The 18,732-nt window shown below is 38.6% G+C and overlaps 1 protein-coding gene across 1 annotated transcript in view; it reads right to left on the bottom strand.

Annotated features, from left to right (window-relative positions):
• LOC127307158 (uncharacterized) overlaps positions 1-18,732 on the bottom strand; it is a 221,888-nt gene that overhangs the window by 154,711 nt on the left and 48,445 nt on the right. The gene's annotated exons all lie outside the window — the stretch shown is intronic.

Raw genomic sequence — 18,732 nt, 5'->3', positions numbered from 1 at the left:
GACAAATCATGTATCTACCCGCTAACCCCTAAACTCTGTCTTATGAAGTCTAGCATGAAGAGAAGTCATTTTGGGTTCAAACATGGTTTCAAGAACATCCCAAAAGCTTCATTTTAGTGTGACTAAGAAGGATCAAGGCTTACCTTTTCATTTTCATGTTTTAAACTTGTTTAAATCCTGGTTAAATCTAGGATTTGACCAAGATTCAAATGGGCATAAAATAAAAAAATAAAAAAATGAAAAACCAAAGCACATAGTCTTCTTATGTCATATAGTAAGCATTAAAGTTGATAAACAAGGTCTAGACTTATTCAAACTAGACAAATCATGTATCTATCCGCAAACCCCTAAACTCTATCTTATGAAGTCAAGCATGAAGAGAAGTGCATGGTTTTGGGTTTCAAACATGGAAATTTCAAAAAACTCCCAAAAAATTCATTTTAGAGTGACTAAGAAGGATACATGCTTCCCTTTTCATTTTCATGTTATATACTTGTTTAAATCTTGGTCAAACCTAGGATTTTACCAAGATTGAAATGTGCATCAAAATTCCAAAAAAATCAGAAAAATGAAAAAACAAAGCACATAGTTTTCTTATGTCATATAGTAAGCATTAAAGTTGATAAACAAGGTCTAGACATATTCAAACAAGAAAAATCATGTGTCTACCCCCTAACCCTAAACTCTGTCTTATGTAGTCAAGCATGAAGAGAAGTGCTTTTGGGTTTCAAACATGGAAATTTCAAAAACCACCCAAAAGCTTTATTTTAGAGTGACTAAGAAGGATCCATGCTTATCTTTTCATTTTCATATTTTAAACTTGTTTAAATCATTGTCAAACCTAGGATTTGACCAAGATTCAAATGGGCATAAAATTAAAAAAATTAGAAAAATGAAAAACTAAAGCACATAGTCTTCTTATGTCATATATATAGTAAGCATTTAAAAGATGATAAATAAGGTCTAGACAATTCAAATAATACAAATCATGTATCTACCCCTAACCCTAAACTCTATCTTATGAAGTCAAGCATGAAGAGAAGTGGTTTTTGGTTTCAAACACGAAAATTTCAAAAACCTCCCAAAAGCTTCATTTTAATTAGACTAACTTATTAATTATGAAGGATCCAGGATTGATTACCTTTTCATTGTCATGTTTTAAACTTGTTTAAATCTTGGTCAAACCTGGGATTTGACCAAGATTCGAATGGGCATAAAAATTAAGAAAAAAATCGTAAGAATGAAAAACCAAAGCACATAGCCTTCTTATGTCATATAGTAAGCATTCAAATTGATAAACAAGGTCTAGACATGTTCAAACCAGAAAAATCATGTATCTACCCCTAACCCTAAACTATGTCTTATGAAGTCAAGCATGCATGAAGAGAAGTGGTTTTGGGTTTCAAACATGAAAATTTCAAAAACCTCCCAAAAGCTTCATTTTAGAGCGACTAATAAGGATCGATGCTTACCTTTTCATTTTCATGTTTTTACTTATTTGAATCTTGGTCAAATCCTAGGTTTGACCAAGATTTAAACAAGTTTAAAACATGAAAATGAAATGGGAAGTGTGTATCCTTCTTAGTCAGTCTAAAATGAAGCTTTTGGGATGTTCTTGAAATTTCCATGTTTAAAACCCAAAACCACTTAAGACAGAGTTTTTGGTTAGGTGTAGTAGATACATGATTTTTCTTGTTTGAATATGTCTAGACCTTGGTTATCAACTTGAATGCTTATGACATAAGAAGGCTATATATGTGCTTTGGTTTTCCATTTTTTTCATTTTTATGCCCATTTAAATATTGGTCAAATCCTAGGTTTGACCAAGGTTTAATCAAGTTTAAAACATGACAATGAAAAGGTAAGCATGAATCCTTTCTTAGTCACTCTAAAATGAAGGTACTTGAAATTTTTATGTTTGAAACACAAAACCCCAGTTCTCTTCATATGTTTGACTTCATAAGACAGAGTTTAGGGTTAGGGGTAGATATGATACATGATATTTCTGGTTTGAATATGTCTAGACCTTGTTTATCAACTTGAATGCTTACTATATGACATAAGAAGGCTATATATGTGCTTTGGTTTTTCATTTTTTTTTATTTTTTTTGAATTTTTACGCCCGTTTGAATCTTGGTCAAATCCTAGGTTTGACCAATGTTAAAACAAGTTTAAAACATGGCAATGAAAAGGTAAGCATTGATCCTTCTTAGTCACTCTAAAATGAAGCTTTTAGGAGGTTTGTGAAATTTCCATGTTTGAAACCCAAAATCACTTCTCCTCATACTTAACTTCATAAGACAGAGTTTAGGGTTAGGGGGTAGATACATGTTTTGTGTGGTTTGAATATGTCTAGACCTTGTTTATCAACTTGAATGCTTACTATATGACATAAGAATACTATGTGCTTTGGTTTTTCATTTTTCTGATTTTTTAATTGTTAAACCCATTTGAATCTTGGTCAAATCCTAGGTTTGAGCAAGATTTAAACAAGTTTAAAACATGAAAATGGAAAGCTAAGCATGAATCATTCTTAGTCACTCTAAAAATCTTTCGATGCAGAAGAGTCGAATCTGCAATCAGTAGTTACAAAAGCGACCCACCTTAGGGATGGATAATAAGACTTGGGCAATATAAACGTTGATACTTACTTTGTGATACTAAAATATATGTATCTAGACATATTTCAGTTGTAGATACATCCATTTTAACATCAAGTAATATGGATCGGAGGACTAGCTAAAGAACAATGAGAGGCAGTGTTTCTCTCCCCCAGCCTACTTGGCGGAGTGGCCCTCCATCAGGACAGGTGGTGATTCCGCTTCTCTCGTTGGAATTCCTTATCCCCCAGCCTAGTCGGCGACGTGCGCTCCTCAGTGACCTGCGCGAGGGCGCCTCGGCGACCTACGCAAAGGTGGCTGGACTCGGAGCGCATCGACTTCCTTCTGCGGTGCCTGGATTGGATCGACCATCCCGCGCGTGTCCTCCACCATATTGTTTTTCTTCAAGATGCTGTCATCCATCATCTTCTTCACCGCATCATGTTGGGTGTTGAGGCTCCCGTTGAGAGCTTGAATGCACATGTTTGATAGCTCGACGTTTTCTTCGCGAAGAAAGCCGCACTCGATCTTAAGCATCAAATTCTCGCCCTTGAGCTTCTTGATGACAGAGTTCGTTTCCTCACTTGATGGAACGCTCACATCATGCAGCTTGCCCCGGCCGGTGACCTCGTCCTTCAAAGTATCGACATCATCGCGAAAGTTGGAGGCGAGTTCCACGAGAGTTTCAAGCTCATCTCTGAAACACGCCGATGCTTCCTGCATGGCAATATCATCAGTACCGAAACAAAGTGATGAGAGGAAGACGAAAATGTCCAATCAGTGGTAACCTCTAAGCGCAGGAGACAGGGGTTGAAGTCGTCATGAGAAGATGTCAGGGTGCGTCGTGGGGCACTGAGATATGTATAAAAAGGATTAATACGGAATAAAGAGTTGGGACCTCCGGGCCAGGAAGAATCAAGAAACATGGCGATGGAAACCAACCAGGAATCTTCGACCGCACGACTGACGCCGTTCCGAGATGAGCGCGAAGCAGGGCCTTCGTTTTCTGGCGGGCCCTTTCTCGCTGCCAGCATCTGGATAGACCGCCGGCGGGAACTCTCCGCGTCCTTGGTCAACACTAGATGGTGCTTCTTCAAGCGAGATGGTGGCCTTGATTTCGGAGGCATCGCTGGAAGTGGAAGGAGACTGGAAGTGAAGCAAGAAGGGGATGGAAGAAGTACTCCCCCCTATTAAAACCAGACAATCGTCTCCTGCCCTCACTTCGAGCAACCTGGTCCGCCCATCCTAAATCAACGGCCGAGAGGGGGCTCCCTTGCGAACTGAGATCCAGTGAATTTACCCAACAGAAGTTACCATGAACTTTACCTATACGAGCCATCAGGTTAAGATCCAACGAACATGGTCGATCTAAAATTTGAAATTAAAATTTATGTAGCTCAGAAAAAAACAGAAAAACTTTACATTAAGACGTATTCTCGGAAAGTTCCAGTCCATTTAAAATATTAGTTTAGTTTAAGTTTGAAATTTGGATCAACCGCGAGCGTTGGATCTTGATCGAATGGCTCACGTGTGTAAAGTCGCATGGTGACTTCTCTTAGTGAAGTCACTGGATCTCAGTCCGCGAAGGGTCAGGACGCGGGAGCAGAAGCAAATGAATCAAGAGCGGTCCAGAGTATCCTGTCCGTCCACCGTAAATCAACGGGACAGAGCGGCTACCTTCTCTTCGAAGGCTCTGGCGCGCAACCCGAGGAATGGACATCTGTCGGCTAGTATAGAATTTTATAGCACGCCATTAATCGAGCTAGCGATCGTGCCTACTGGAGTACAACTCTGATGGACGTCCAAAGCTCTGAATAGTCAGGGGAAACAATGAATGCGAGCCAGTGTAGTACAGTACTACTGTAGTAGTGAAGCAATGGGGATTATCTGGAGCAAGTACGGAGTACCGAGTACAGTACTACAAAAGTGTTGTTCGTTGTTTTCGCAGTTCATTTTAGCGTAACGTCCAGGTTGTTGTCGAACTAGCTGTTAGATTTTGGGTAATTATTGTTAAGTTGCTTCTTAATTAAAATTTATCAAAGTCATGTAGACTAGATCGATTTGTGAGAACATCCCAAAAGCTTCATTCATTTTAGAATGACTAAGAAGGATCCATTCTTACCTTTTCTTTTCATGTTTTAAACTTGTTTAAACCTTGGTCAAACCTAGGATTTGACCAAGATTTAAATGGGCATAAAAATTCAGAAAAAATCAAAAAATGAAAAACCAAAGCACATATATAGCCTTCTTATGTCATATAGTAAGCACTGGAGTTGATAAAAACTCTGTCTTATGAAGTCAAACATATGAAGAGAACTGGTTTTGGGTTTCAAACATGGAAATTTCACAAACCTCCCAAAAGCTTCATTCTACAGTGACTAAGAAGGATCCAGGCTTACCTTTTTCATTTTCAATTTCTTAACTTGTTTAAATCTTGGTCAAACCTAGGATTTGACCAAGATTCAAATGGGTATAACAATTCAAAAAAAACGGAAAAAACCAAAGAACATAGTCTTCTGATGTCATATAGTAAGCATTCAAGTTGATAAACAAGGTCTAGACATATTCAAACCAAACAAATCATGTATCTACCCCCTAACCCTAAACTCTGCCTTATGAAGTCAAGCATGAAGAGAAGTGATTTTGGGTTTCAAACATGGAAATTTCAAAAACCTCCCAAAAGCTTCATTTTAGAGTGACTAAGAAGGATCCATGCTTACCTTTTCATTGCCATGTTTTAAACTTGTTTTAACCTTGGTCAAACCTAGGATTTGACCAAGATTCAAATGGGAGTAAAAAATTCAGAAAAATTCAAAAAAAATGAAAAACCAAAGCACATATATAGCCTTCTTATGTCATATAGTAAGCATTCAAGTTGATAAACAAGGTCTAGACATATTCAAAGCAGAAATATCATGTATCATATCTACCCCTAACCCTAAACTCTGTCTTATGAAGTCAAACATATGAAGAGAACTGGGGTTTTGGGTTTCAAACATAAAATTTTCAAGTACCTTCATTTTAGAGTGAGTAAGGAAGGATTCATGCTTACCGTTTCATTTTCATGTTTTAAACTTGTTTAAACCTAGGATTTGACCAAGATTTAAATAGGCATAAAAAATTCGAAAGAAATCAAAAAATGAAAAACCAAAGCACATATATAGCCTTCTTATATCATATAGTAAACAATTCAAGTTGATAAACAAGGTCTAGACATATTCAAACAAGAAAAATCATGTATCTACACCTAACCATAAACTCTGTCTTAAGTGATTTTGGGTTTCAAACATGGAAATTTCACAAACCTCCCAAAAGCTTCATTTTACAGTGACTAAGGAGGATCCATGCTTACCTTTTGGCTTAAACGTTTGAAACCAAAAACCACTTCTCTTCATGCATGCTTGACTTCATAAGACAGAGTTTAGCTAGGGTTAGGGGGTAGATACATGATTTTCCTGGTTTGAATATGTCTAGACCTTGTTTATTGATGCGTGTGGTTGACACGTCCGTTGGGAACCCCAAGAGGAAGGTGTGATGCGCACAGCGGCAAGTTTCCCTCAGTAAGAAACCAAGGTTTAATCGAACCAGTAGGAGTCAAGAAGCACGTTGAAGGTTGATGGCGGCGGGATGTAGTGCGGCGCAACACCAGAGATTCCGGCGCCAACGTGGAACCTGCACAACACAACCAAAGTACTTTGCCCCAACGAAACAGTGAGGTTGTCAATCTCACCGGCTTGCTGTAACAAAGGATTAACCGTATTATGTGGAAGATGATTGTTTGCAGAAAACAGTAGAACAAGTATTGCAGTAGATTGTATTTCAGTATAGAGAATTAGACCGGGGTCCACAGTTCACTAGAGGTGTCTCTCCCATAAGATAAACAGCATGTTGGGTGAACAAATTACAGTTGGGCAATTGACAAATAAAGAGGGCATGACCATGCACATACATATTATGATGAGTATAGTGAGATTTAATTGGGCATTACGACAAAGTACATAGACCGCCATCCAACTGCATCTATGCCTAAAAAGTCCACCTTCAGGTTATCATCCGAACCCCCTCCAGTATTAAGTTGCAAAGCAACAGACAATTGCATTAAGTATGGTGCGTAATGTAATCAACAACTACATCCTTAGACATAGCATCAATGTTTTATCCCTAGTGGCAACAGCACAACACAACCTTAGAACTTTCTGTCACTGTCTCAGGTGTCAATGTAGGCATGAACCCACTATCGAGCATAAATACTCCCTCTTGGAGTTACAAGCATCTACTTGGCCAGAGCATCTACTAGTAACGGAGAGCATGCAAGATCATAAACAACACATAGATATAACTTTGATAATCAACATAACAAGTATTCTCTATTCATCGGATCCCAACAAACGCAACATATAGAATTACAGATAGATGATCTTGATCATGTTAGGCAGCTCACAAGATCCGACAATGATAGCACAATGGGGAGAAGACAACCATCTAGCTACCGCTATGGACCCATAGTCCAGGGGTAGACTACTCACACATCACTCCGGAGGTGACCATGGCGGCGTAGAGTCCTCCGGGAGATGATTCCCCTCTCCGGCAGGGTGCCGGAGGCGATCTCCTGGATCCCCCGAGATGGGATCGGCGGCGGCGGCGTCTCTGGAAGGTTTTCCGTATCGTGGCTCTCGATGCTTGGGGTTTTCGCGACGGAGGCTTTAAGTAGGCGGAAGGGCAGGTCAGGAGGCGGCACGAGGGCCCCACACCACAGGGCCGCGCGGCCAAGGGGGGGCCGCGCCGCCCTAGGGTGTGGCCCCCTCGTGGCCCCACTTCGTCTCCTCTTCGGACTTCTGGAAGCTTCGTGGCAAAATAGGCCCCTGGGCGTTGATTTCGTCCAATTCCGAGAATATTTCGTTACTAGGATTTCTGAAACCAAAAACAGCAGAACAAAGAATCGGCACTTCGGCATCTTGTTAATAGGTTAGTTCCAGAAAATGCACGAATATGACATAAAGTGTGCATAAAACATGTAGATAACATCAATAATGTGGCATGGAACATAAGAAATTATCGATACGTCGGAGACGTATCAGCATCCCCAAGCTTAGTTCTGCTCGTCCCGAGCAGGTAAAACGATAACACAGATAGTTTCTGGAGTGACATGCCATCATAACCTTGATCATACTATTTGTAAAGCATATGTAGTGAATGCAGCGATCAAAACAATGTATATGACATGAGTAAACAAGTGAATCATAAAGCAAAGACTTTTCATGAATAGCACTTCAAGACAAGCATCAATAAGTCTTGCATAAGAGTTAACTCATAAATCAATAATTCAAAGTAAAGGCATTGAAGCAACACAAAGGAAGATTTAAGTTTCAGCGGTTGCTTTCAACTCATAACATGTATATCTCATGGATATTTTCAACATAGAGTAATATAATAAGTGCAATAAGCAAATATGTAGGAATCAATGCACAGTTCACACAAGTGTTTGCTTCTTGAGGTGGAGAGAAATAGGTGAACTGACTCAACAATGAAAGTAAAAGAATGGTCCTCCATAGAGGAAAAGCATCGATTGCTATATTTGTGCTAGAGCTTTGACTTTGAAAACATGAAACAATTTTGTCAACGGTAGTAATAAAGCATATGTATCATGTAAATTATATCTTACAAGTTGCAAGTCTCATGCATAGTGTACTAATAGTGCCCGCACCTTGTCCTAATTAGCTTGGACTACCGGATCATCGCAATGCACACGTTTTAACCAAGTGTCACAAAGGGGTACCTCTATGCCGCCTGTACAAAGGTCTAAGGAGAAAGCTCGCATTGGATTTCTCGCTATTGATTATTCTCAACTTAGACATCCATACCGGGACAACATAGACAACAGATAATGGACTCCTCTTTTATGCATAAGCATGTAACAACGATTAATAATTTTCTCATATGAGATTGAGGATATTTGTCCAAAACTGAAACTTCCACCATGGATCATGGCTTTAGTTAGCGGCCCAATGTTCTTCTCTAACAATATGCATGCTTAACCATAAGGTGGTAGATCTCTCTTACTTCAGACAAGACGAACATGCATAGCAACTCACATGAAATTCAACAAAGAGTAGTTGATGGCGTCCCCAGTAAACATGGTTATCGCACAACAAGCAACTTAATAAGAGATAAAGTGCATAATTACATATTCAATACCACAATACTTTTTAAGCTATTTGTCCCATGAGCTATATATTGCAAAGGTGAATGATGGAATTTTAAAGGTAGCACTCAAGCAATTTACTTTGGAATGGCGGAAAATACCATGTAGTAGGTAGGTATGGTGGACACAAATGGCATAGTGGTTGGCTCAAGTATTTTGGATGCATGAGAAGTATTCCCTCTCGATACAAGGTTTAGGCTAGCAAGGCTTATTTGAAACAAACACAAGGATGAACTGGTGCAGCAAAACTCACATAAAAGACATATTGTAAACATTATAAGACTCTACACCATCTTCCTTGTTGTTCAAACTCAATACTAGAAATTATCTAGACCTTAGAGAAACCAAATATGCAAACCAAATTTTAGCATGCTCTATGTATTTCTTCATTAATGGGTGCAAAGCATATGATGCAAGAGCTTAAACATGAGCACAACAATTGCCAAGTATCACATTACCCAAGACATTAATAGCAATTACTACATCTATCATTTTCCAATTCCAACCATATAACAATTTAACGAAGGAGAAACTTCGCCATGAATACTATGAGTAGAAACTAAGGACATACTTGTCCATATGCTACAGCGGAGCGTGTCTCTCTCCCATAAAGTGAATGCTAGGATCCATTTTATTCAAACAAAACAAAAAAAACAAAAACAAACCGACGCTCCAAGAAAAGCACATAAGATGTGATGGAATAAAAATATAGTTTCAGGGGAGGAACCTGATAATGTTGTCGATGAAGAAGGGGATGCCTTGGGCATCCCCAAGCTTAGACGCTTGAGTCTTCTTGATATATGCAGGGGTGAATCACCGGGGCATCCCCAAGCTTAGAGCTTTCACTCTCCTTGATCATGTTGCATCATACTCCTCTCTTGATCCTTGAAAACTTCCTCCACACCAAACTTAGAACAACTCATTAGAGGGTTAGCGACAATAAAAATTAACATATTCAGAGGTGACACAATCATTCTTAACACTTCTGGACATTGCATAAAGCTACTGAACATTAATGGATCAAAGAAATTCATCCAACATAGCAAAAGAGGCAATGCGAAATAAAAGGCAGAATCTGTCAAAACAGAACAGTTTGTATTGACAAATTTTATCGAGGCACCAGACTTGCTCAAATGAAAATGCTCAAATTGAATGAAAGTTGCGTACATATCTGAGGATCACTCACGTAAATTTGCATAATTTTCTGAGTTACCTACAGGGAAAACAGCCCAGATTCGTGACAGCAAAGAAATCTGTTTCTGCGCAGTAATCCAAATCTAGTATGAACTTTTCTATCAACGGCTTTACTTGGCACAACAAAACACTAAACTAAGATAAGGAGAGGTTTCTACAGTAGTAAACAACTTCCAAGACACAAAATAAAAACAAAGTACTGTAGGTAAAAACATGGGTTGTCTCCCATAAGCGCTTTTCTTTAACGCCTTTCAGCTAGGCGCAGAAAGTGTGTATCAAGTATTATCGAAGGGTGATGCATTCTCAGCGGGGTGCGGAGTTTTCTCAACCAGGCATAGTATATTAGATACATAAGTTTTAGCATCTCCCTTTTCATTAGTCTTAGGCGTGCTACTCTCATCAAACAAATTTTCAGGAACAAGCCAAGCATAGTTATTTTCTAATGCATCATTCATAGCTAAGAGTTTACATGGTATTGGTGCTTTGATCTCCCCACCATCATCAATATTATTAGTGTATCTTATTCTATCCATGTCCATCTTTTCAAGGAGACTAACAAAATTGGTATAAGAACCAAGCATATTAAATTTAGCAAAGACCTTTCTAGCCTCTCTTGCTATACCACCAAATTCTCTAAGAAGGGTTTCTAAAACAAAATCTTTCTTTTCCCCTTCTTCCATATCACCAAGTGTGAGAAACATGTGTTGGATTATAGGATTGAGATTAACAAATTTAGTTTCCAACATGCGAACTAAAGCAGCAGCAGCAATTTCATAGGTAGGGGCAAGGTCTACCAAGTGTCTATCCTCAAAATCGTCAACGGTACTGACATGGTTGAAAAATTCCTCTATATTATTTCTCCCAATTATAGACCCACGTCCTACCGGTATATCTTTCGTGGTAAAATTAAAAGGAAACATGATGAATCAAGTAAAGTAAATGCAAGTAACTAATTTTTTTGTGTTTTTGATATAGCAAACAAGATAGCAAATAAAGTAAAACTAGCAACTAATTTTTTTTGTATTTTGATTTAGTGCAGCAAACAAAGTAGTAAATAAAACTAAGCAAGACAAAAACAAAGTAAAGAGATTGGGAAGTGGAGACTCCCCTTGCAGCGTGTCTTGATATCCCCGGCAACGGCGCCAGAAATTTGCTTGATGCGTGTGGTTGACACGTCCGTTGGGAACCCCAAGAGGAAGGTGTGATGCGCACAGCGGCAAGTTTCCCTCAGTAAGAAACCAAGGTTTAATCGAACCAGTAGGAGTCAAGAAGCACGTTAAAGGTTGATGGCGGCGGGATGTAGTGCGGCGCAACACCAGAGATTCCGGCGCCAACGTGGAACCTGCACAACACAACCAAAGTACTTTGCCCCAACGAAACAGTGAGGTTGTCAATCTCACCGGCTTGCTGTAACAAAGGATTAACCGTATTGTGTGGAAGATGATTGTTTGCAGAAAATAGTAGAACAAGTATTGCAGTAGATTGTATTTTAGTATAGAGAATTGGACCGGGGTCCACAGTTCACTAGAGGTGTCTCTCCCATAAGATAAACAGCATGTTGGGTGAACAAATTACAGTTGGGCAATTGACAAATAAAGAGGGCATGACCATGCACATACATATTATGATGAGTATAGTGAGATTTAATTGGGCATTACGACAAAGTACATAGACCTCCATCCAACTGCATCTATGCCTAAAAAGTCCACCTTCAGGTTATCATCCGAACCCCCTCCAGTATTAAGTTGCAAAGCAACAGACAATTGCATTAAGTATGGTGCGTAATGTAATCAACAACTACATCCTTAGACATAGCATCAATGTTTTATCCCTAGTGGCAACAGCACAACACAACCTTAGAACTTTACGTCCTCGTCCTGTGTCAATGTAGGCATGAACCCACTATCGAGCATAAATACTCCCTCTTGGAGTTACAAGCATCTACTTGGCCAGAGCATCTACTAGTAACAGAGAGCATGCAAGATCATAAACAACACATAGATATAACTTTGATAATCAACATAACAAGTATTCTCTATTCATCGGATCCCAACAAACGCAACATATAGAATTACAGATAGATGATCTTGATCATGTTAGGCAGCTCACAAGATCCGACAATGATAGCACAATGGGGAGAAGACAACCATCTAGCTACTGCTATGGACCCATAGTCCAGGGGTAGACTACTCACACATCACTCCGGAGGCGACCATGGCGGCGTAGAGTCCTCCGGGAGATGATTCCCCTCTCCGGCAGGGTGCCGGAGGCGATCTCCTGGATCCCCCGAGATGGGATCGGCGGTGGCGGCGTCTCTGGAAGGTTTTCCGTATCGTGGCTCTCGGTACTGGGGTTTTCGCGACGGAGGCTTTAAGTAGGCGGAAGGGCAGGTCAGGAGGCGGCACGAGGGCCCCACACCACAGGGCCGCGCGGCCAAGGGGGGGCCGCGCCGCCCTAGGGTGTGGCCCCCTCGTGGCCCCACTTCGTCTCCTCTTCGGATTTCTGGAAGCTTCGTGGTAAAATAGGCCCCTGGGCGTTGATTTCGTCCAATTCCGAGAATATGTCGTTACTAGGATTTCTGAATCCAAAAGCAGTGAAAATGAAAGAACTGGCACTTCGGCATCTTGTTAATAGGTTAGTTCCAGAAAATGCACGAATATGACATAAAGTGTGCATAAAACATGTAGATAACATCAATAATGTGGCATGGAACATAAGAAATTATCGATACGTCGGAGACGTATCATTTATCAACTTAATTGATTGCTTACTATATGACATAAGAAGACTACGTGCCTTGGTTTTCATTTTTTTTGTTTTTTTTTTTGAAATTTATGCTCATATATTTAAATCTTGGTCAAATCTTAGGTTTGACCAAGATTTAAACAAGTTTAAAACATGAAAATGAAAAGGGAAGCATGTATCCTTCTTAGTCACTCTAAAATGAAACTTTTGGGATGTTCTTGAAATTTCCATGTTTGAAACCCAAAACGACTTCTCTTCATGCTAGACTTCATAAGATCAACAGGGGGTAGATACATGATTTGTCTGGTTTGGATATACCTAGACCTCGTTTAACTTGAATGCATACGATATGACATAAGAAGACTACGTGCTTTTGTTTTTCATTATTCTGATTTTTTTGAATTTTGTGCCCACCCATTTGTATGTTGGTCAAATCCTAGGCTTGATAATGATTTAAACAAGATTAAAATATGAAAATGCAAAGGTAAGCATGGATCCTTCTTAGTCACTCTAAAATGAAGCTTTTGGGAGCAAAACCACTTCTCTTCATATGCTTGACTTCATAAGACGGAGTTTAGGGGTTAGGGGGTATAGATACATGATTTGTCTAGTTTGAATATGTCTAGACCTTGTTTATCAACTTAATTGGCTTACTATATGACATAAGAAAACTATTTGCTTTGGTTTTTCTTTTTCCTGATTTTTTTCAATTTTGATGCCCATTTGAATCTTGTCAAATCCTAGGTTTGATCGAGATAATTTAAACAAGCTTAAAACATGAATATGAAAAGGGAAGCATGTATCCTTCTTTGTCACTCTAAAATGAAGTTTTTGGGAGGTTTTTCAAATTTCCATGTTTGAAACCCAAAACCACTTCTCTTCATATGCTTGACTTCATAAGACAGAGTTCAGGGGTTAGGGGGTATAGATACATGATTTGTCTAGTTTGAATATGTCTAGACCTTGTTTATCAACTTTAATGCTTACTATATGACATAAGAAAACTATTTGCTTTGGTTTTCTTTTTTCTGACTTTTTTTTCAATTTTGATGCCCATTTGAATCTTGTTAAATCCTAGGTTTGACCAAGATAATTTAAACAAGCTTAAAACATGAATATGAAAAGGGGAGCATGTATCCTTCTTAGTCACTCTAAAATGTAGTTTTCGGGAGGTTTTTGAAATTTCCATGTTTGAAACCCAAAACCACTTCTCTTCACATGCTTGACTTCATAAGACAGAGTTTAGGGGTTAGGGGTATAGATACATGATTTGTCTGGTTTAATATGTCTAGACCTTGTTTATCAACTTTAATGCTTACTATATGACATAAGAAGACTATGTGATTTGGTTTTTCATTTTTCTGTTTTTTATTTTTCTGCCCATTTGAATCTTGGTCAAATCCTAGGTTTGACCAAGATTTAGACAAGTTTAACACGTGAAAACGAATAAGTAAGCATGGATTCTTCTTAGTCACTCAAAAATGTACCAATCGATAGATGTGTTAACTTTGCTTCATGGAAATAATAATGTCATGTAAATGAGTTAACTTGGATTTCCTACCCTTGAATCCATAGGAAACTTTGTTCTAATGCACTATAATAATCAATCGAGTTTTTACACCAACAGGTCTGTCACTTACGTGTGGTGCCCACGCTTGAGGTCCCACACTTCAGTGAGCACAAGTCACGTGCAATAGGTACGCAAACTCCCAGCCATCTTCTTTGTCAAGAGAAGACGCATCAGGATGCGTATTGGAAGTCTGTGGGTCCTTCTGGATCCTTCCGTTGTCCCTCTCACAAAAAAAACAAATCTCTCTCATTCTCGGCCTCGCTCGACTCGCTCGCTCGCTCGCTCGCTCGCACCTCCTGCTCACTGACAAACCCTGCACAAAAGTCAACATCATCACCCGAAAAAGGGGAGACACCATAATGCTCTCCCTTCTTCTCTCCTTCCGAGTGATCCCTCTTCCTCCGAGTTTCACTCGACGGGCAAACACCCATGTGCTGCATAGTAATAATAAAAAGGTAGTACTCGTAGAAAAATCGATATACGAATCTGTAATTAAATAGGTTAAACTAGGGTTTTGCCCAGTTCTACAGATCAAGGGTTCAAAAAAATCCAACTACGGGGTTCGAACAACACGATTCTAATCCAAGAATTTTTTCGACCTAGGTCACCCAAATGGCCTCAAACTATAGGGTTAGCATCTAGTGCAGTATGTGTGAAAATGTATGCACTATGTGTGCTATAACTTGTATGTCTTTCATATTTGAACCAAATTTGAATAAGTTTGAAATATTTGAAAAGGGGCTTTTGGCTTAAATGTTTGAAACCAAAAACCACTTCTCTTCATGCATGCTTGACTTCATAAGACAGAGTTTAGCTAGGGTTAGGGGGTAGATGCATGATTTTCCTGGTTTGAATATGTCTAGACCTTGTTTATCAACTTAATTGAATGCTTACTATATGACATAAGAATACTATGTGACTTATTTTTTATTTTTTGATTTTTTTAAAATTTTATGCCCATTTGAATCTTGGTCAAATCCTAGGTTTGAACATGGTTTAAACAAGTTTAAATCATGAATATGAAAAATTAAGCATCTATATATCCTTCTTACTCACTCCAAAATGTAGCTCTTGGGAGGGTTTTTCGAAATTTCCATGTTTGAAACCAAAACCACTTCTCTTCATGCATGCTTGACTTCGTAAGACAGAGTTTAGGGTTAGGGGTAGATATATACATGATTTTCTGGTTTGAATATGTCTAGACCTTGTTTATCAACTTGAATGCTTACTATATATATATGACATAATAATGTTATGCCCTTTGGTTTTTCATTCTTTTGATTTTTTATGAATTTCCATGCCCATTTGAATCTTTTGGTCAAATCCTAGAGGTTTGACCAAGATTTAAACAAGTTTAAAACATGAAAATGAAAAGGGAAGCTTGTATATCCTTCTTAGTCACTCTAAAATGAAGTTTTTGGGAGGTTTTTGAAATTTCCATATTTGAAACCCAAAACCAATTCTCTTCATGCTAGACTTCATAAGACAATTTAATTAGGGGTTAGGGGGTAGATACATGATTTGTCTGGTTTGAATATGTCCAAACCTTGCTTGTTTATCAACTTGAATGCTTACTATATGACATAAGAATGCTTACCATATGTTTGAATTTTAAAAGCATATAGTCTTCTTATGTCATATAGTAAGCATTCAAAAGTTTTTCTTTGAGAGAGTAGCATGCATTCAAAAGTTGATAAATAAGATTTGTACATATTCAAACCAGACAAATCATGTATCTACACCCCCTAACCCTAAACTCTGTCTTATGAAGTCAAGCATGAAGAGAAGTGCTTTTGGGTTTCAAACATGGAAATTTCACAAACCTCCCAAAGGCTTCATTTTACAGTGACTAATTAAGAAGGATCCAGGCTTACCTTTTCATTTTCATTTTTTAAACTGCTTGTTTAAATCTTGATCAAACCTAGGATTTGACCAAGATTCAAATGGGCATAAAAAATCAGGAAAATAATAAAAAATGAAAAACAAAGCACATATATAGCCTTCTTATGTCATATATATAGTAAGCATTCAATTAAGTTGATAATTTTAAACAAGGTCTATACATATTCAAACCAGAAAAAAGCATGTATCTACCCATGCATATATATATAACCCTATACTTTTGTCTTATGAAGACGTCAAGGATGAAGAGAAGTGGATTTGGGTTTCAAACATGGAAATTTCAAAAACCTCCCAAAACATGTATATATCTACCCCTAAACCCTAATCTTTGTCTTATGAAGCCAAGCATATGAAGAGAAGTGATTTTGGGTTTCAAACATGGAAACTTCAAAAACCTCCCAAAAGCTTCATTTTAGAGAGACTAAGAATGATCCATGCTTACCTTTTCATTGCCATGTTTTAAACTTGTTTTAACCTTGGTCAAACCTAGGATTTGACCAAGATTCAAATGGGAGTAAAAATTCAGAAAAATTCAAAAAAAAAATGAAAAACCAAAGCACATATATAGCCTTCTTATGTCATATAGTAAGCATTCAAGTTGATAAACAAGGTCTAGACATATTCAAAGCAGAAATATCATGTATCATATCTACCCCTAACCCTAAACTCTGTCTTATGAAGTCAAACATATGAAGAGAACTGGGGTTTTGGGTTTCAAACATAAAATTTTCAAGTACCTTCATTTTAGAGTGAGTAAGGAAGGATTCATGCTTATCGTTTCATTTTCATGTTTTAAACTTGTTTAAACCTAGGATTTGACCAAGATTTAAATAGGCATAAAAAAATCGAAAGAAATCAAAAAATGAAAAACCAAAGCACATATATATAGCCTTCTTATATCATATAGTAAAAAATTCAAGTTGATAAACAAGGTCTAGACATATTCAAACAAGAAAAATCATGTATCTACACCTAACCATAAACTCTGTCTTAAGTGGTTTTGGGTTTCAAACATGGAAATTTCACAAACCTCCCAAAAGCTTCATTTTACAGTGACTAAGGAGGATCCATGCTTACCTTTTGGATTAAACGTTTGAAACCAAAAACCACTTCTCTTCATGCATGCTTGACTTCATAAGACAGAGTTTAGCTAGGGTTAGGGGGTAGATGCATGATTTCCTGGTTTGAATATGTCTAGACCTTGTTTATCAACTTAATTGATTGCTTACTATATGACATAAGAAGACTACGTGCCTTGGTTTTCATTTTTTTTTGTTTTTTTTAATTTTATGCTCATATATTTGAATCTTGGTCAAATCTTAGGTTTGACCAAGATTTAAACAAGTTTAAAACATGCAAATGAAAAGGGAAGCATGTATCCTTCTTAGTCACTCTAAAATGAAGCTTTTGGGATGTTCTTGAAATTTCCATGTTTGAAACCCAAAACGACTTCTCTTCATGCTAGACTTCATAAGATCAACAGGGGGTAGATACATGATTTGTCTGGTTTGGATATACCTAGACCTCGTTTAACTTGAATGCATACGATATGACATAAGAAGACTACGTGCTTTTGTTTTTCATTATTCTGATTTTTTTGAATTTTGTGCCCACCCATTTGTATCTTGGTCAAATCCTAGGCTTGATAATGATTTAAACAAGATTAAAATATGAAAATGCAAAGGTAAACATGGATCCTTCTTAGTCACTCTAAAATGAAGCTTTTGGGAGCAAAACCACTTCTCTTCATATGCTTGACTTCATAAGACGGAGTTTAGGGGTCAGGGGGTATAGATACATGATTTGTCTAGTTTGAATATGTCTAGACCTTGTTTATTGATACGTCTCCGACGCATCGATAATTTCTTATGTTCCATGCCACATTATTGATGTTATCTACATGTTTTATGCACACTTTATGTCATATTCGTGCATTTTCTGGAACTAACCTATTAACAAGATGCCGAAGTGCCGATTCTTTGTTTTCTGCTGTTTTTGGTTTCAGAAATCCTAGTAACAAAATATTCTCGGAATTGGACGAAATCAACGCCCAGGGGCCTATTTTGCCACGAAGCTTCCAGAAGTCCGAAGAGGAGACGAAGTGGGGCCACGAGGGGGCCACACCCTAGGGCGGCGCGGCCCCCCCTTGGCCGCGCGGCCCTGTGGTGTGGGGCCCTCGTGCCGCCTCTTGACCTGCCCTTCCGCCTACTTAAAGCCTCCGTCGCGAAAACCCCAGTACCGAGAGCCACGATATGGAAAACCTTCCAGAGACGCCGCCGCCGCCGATCCCATCTCGGGGGATCCAGGAGATCGCCTCCGGCACCCTGCCGGAGAGGGGAATCATCTCCCGGAGGACTCTACGCCGCCATGGTCACCTCCGGAGTGATGTGTGAGTAGTCTACCCCTGGACTATGGGTCCATAGCAGTAGCTAGATGGTTGTCTTCTCCCCATTGTGCTATCATTGTCAGATCTTGTGAGCTGCCTAACATGATCAAGATCATCTATCTGTAATTCTATA

The sequence above is a fragment of the Lolium perenne genome, chromosome 6 (assembly GCF_019359855.2).
Source record: "Lolium perenne isolate Kyuss_39 chromosome 6, Kyuss_2.0, whole genome shotgun sequence".
NCBI classification, from domain to species: domain Eukaryota; kingdom Viridiplantae; phylum Streptophyta; class Magnoliopsida; order Poales; family Poaceae; genus Lolium; species Lolium perenne.
Note: the sequence above shows the minus strand (reverse complement) of the source record. Positions and strands in the feature narration are given on the sequence as shown.